Genomic DNA, 3,020 nt, shown 5'->3' with positions numbered 1-3,020 from the left:
CGAACCGAACACTGATTTTGGTAATAAAATTCAATGATTTGCAAGCGTTGCTCGTTAGTAAGTCTATTCATGATGAAATTTCAAAGCATACTGAGCATCTTTCTCTTTGACACCATGTCTGAAATCCCACGTGTTCTGTCAAATACTAATGCATGAAAATCCTAACCTCAAAAAAATCACCCGTTACAGACTAAGGCACTGGGCACATTACGCGCCTAATCAAAGTAGAGTAATCGTTTCATCATGCCGAAACGAATGCATGACGACTCGACTTCTGTACACTTGCACGCCGCTTGCAACAAATTTTCTGGCCGTTCTTTCGCAACTACGCACTTCCGCAAATATTTCTGCTCCGAAATATTGGATAAACGCTTCTGGTTTAATACAAATTGAATTGACAAATAAATTTTATTTCCAACACAAAAAAGTAAACAAATGATGATTTCAAAACTACAAGCGCCTTACATATGCATCGAACATACTACATATTACACACACAATTTATATATACATAAAAAAAGCTGTTGACGTTATGGAAGTTGCGAATACATAACACATACAAAATTACTCTTGGCTGATTGGTTCAAAAAAAGTGAAAAAGTGAAAAAAGTTAAAGTTGAAATATGAGAAGAAGAATGTTACTCATGCCCCATGTACGAGTATGATCCCCACAGTGATATCGAAGCTCCGTCTAGATAAACGATCTTCGGATGATTTAAGGAGTCCTTTCAAAAAATCATAGGCGAATAGAGGAGCCGGCATGGAGTCTGTGCTTATTATCTTAGGTGGCTTTCTGCGACTCTGAAATCACTCATCTCAGCAGTCCTATAAGCACACTTTTGGTTCCTATTTGTGGATTTCACACTACACTTTCATAAAAAAAATATTAAATACTAGCAGACCCGGCGAACTTCGTCCCGCCTAAAATTAGATTTTTAACTTAAACATTTTGGTCCAACAGTTTCTCCAACAATCAACATTTACGCTTTGTATTGGCACATTCATCGGTTAAGACTATCGTTTGGTGGTCGTTTGCCGCCTTAAATAGCCGAACGAACGTGTTATGTCCACGAGAAGTTCCCTGGTGACAACAATGATCCGGATTTATCGTGAATGTGACCTAGAAACTTTATCTTGTTCAACAGAAATACAATAGACATACATAAAATGAGATGAAATACCTTTAAAGCCAGTTTCGCGAAAGCAATTTAAGTGAAAAATGATTTTTTTCGGTCAGGTTCTATATTAAATTCAATTCAAATAAAAAAGTAAGTGCGCCTGGGCCACACTAGAGAAGTGAAACTTACGTTACTTATCTATTTTGTCTCATAATCAATGTATACATACACACATCTGCTTTTGTTTAAGGTTATATTTTTTCTATTTTTTTTCTATCTAGATCCCTACCTCTACCCCTGTTCGTTTTATTAACATTCATGTTATTCTGTTTTTCCAATTTATTCATTTTTATCTATATACTCTATCGATAACAAAGTCGATAATAACGTCCAACAATATATCGATAACAAGATTGATAGATGGATAAAAATTCGATGAAAAATTCGATAAAAATTTCAACGACAACATTGATAATACCATTCGTAGCAAAATCGATTAGAAAATCGATAACAAAATCGACTAATATCGATAACAAAATCGATAAATATCTATAATGAAATCGATAACATTATCGATAAATATCGATAACAAAATCGATAAAAAATATCGCTTACAAAATAGTTAAAAATATCGATTACAAAATCGATAACAAATCGATAAAAATATCGATAACAAAATAAATAAAAATATCGATAACAAAACCGATAAAAATATGGATTATTTTATCGATAAGTCTCGAGAATCCCCAAAATTTCTAAAATCCCAAAATAGTTCCCAGATTGAGCCTCTGTGTCTCTCTCTATATCTCTTCCTCTTCAATTACCTTTATTTTAATCTTTCTTCCCTTATCTTCGTCTTTACTTTTACTGGTATCCTCATCTTCATTTTTGTTTTTACTTTTATGTTTATCATTTTCTTCATCTACATATTCCCATTCACCTTTGCCCTTATAAATATAAGTAAAGCTTTTAAATTTACCTTGGTCTTCATTTTTGCCTATATCTTTACGCACCTTTGGTTTTGTTTTTATTTTTACCTTTGCCTTTATCCTTTTCTTTATCTATGTTCTCACCTTTACTTTCATTCTTGTATTGGTATTTTTCTAAGTTTCATTCTTTAACCTTTTATTAGCAATTTTTTGTCAAATTAATACCATACACTCAAGAAGCACTTGTTTCAGACCAAATAATTTCCGTTGCACCATTTCCGTTGCATCATTTCCGTTGCACCATTTCCGTTGCACCATTTTATTTGAAATTTTTTGTTAAATTAATACCATACACTCAAGAAGCACTTGTTTCAGCCCCAATAATTTCCATTGCACCATTTTCATTGCACCATATCCGTTGCACCATTTCCGTGTGCAATTTCCGTTGAATTTGCCAATTTACTCCAAACCAACCAACCGCCGCTAAAGAAGTTTCACTTCAAAAATAAATTTCCATTTGCACAACTCAACCCTGGTTTCTTCGAATGAAGCTTTAACGCATAATAATATTGGCAAATCACATCCATTGGGCCAATAGTAACACACGAGAGTTCGAGATACTCAATGGTGCAACATGTCGAATTAGTCTGACATTTGCGCCACCTTTTCTCACTTGTCGATTTTTAGTAATAACTCGACCTCAGCACCACCTGGCAGCTGTTTTTTTGTAATTGGACTGCCTTTACCGATTCCAATACATGTTTTGAATATTCACCAAATCGGATCATAAAAAGATTTTTAGTAATAACTCAATTCCAGCGCCAACTGGCGGATTAAATTGTGAAACTAAACTATCCAGAGACCCACTCAAACACACACACAAAACTTTGTTAAAATCCCTCCAGCCATTTAGTATTTCACTCATAATACCCACAGAAGAATTATATACACATTCAAAGTAAAAGTCAGTACG

The sequence above is a fragment of the Rhagoletis pomonella genome, unplaced genomic scaffold, assembly GCF_013731165.1.
Source record: "Rhagoletis pomonella isolate Grant_MI unplaced genomic scaffold, Rhpom_1.0 Rhpom_scaffold_00001, whole genome shotgun sequence".
NCBI classification, from domain to species: domain Eukaryota; kingdom Metazoa; phylum Arthropoda; class Insecta; order Diptera; family Tephritidae; genus Rhagoletis; species Rhagoletis pomonella.
This window is presented reverse-complemented; position numbering follows the sequence as displayed.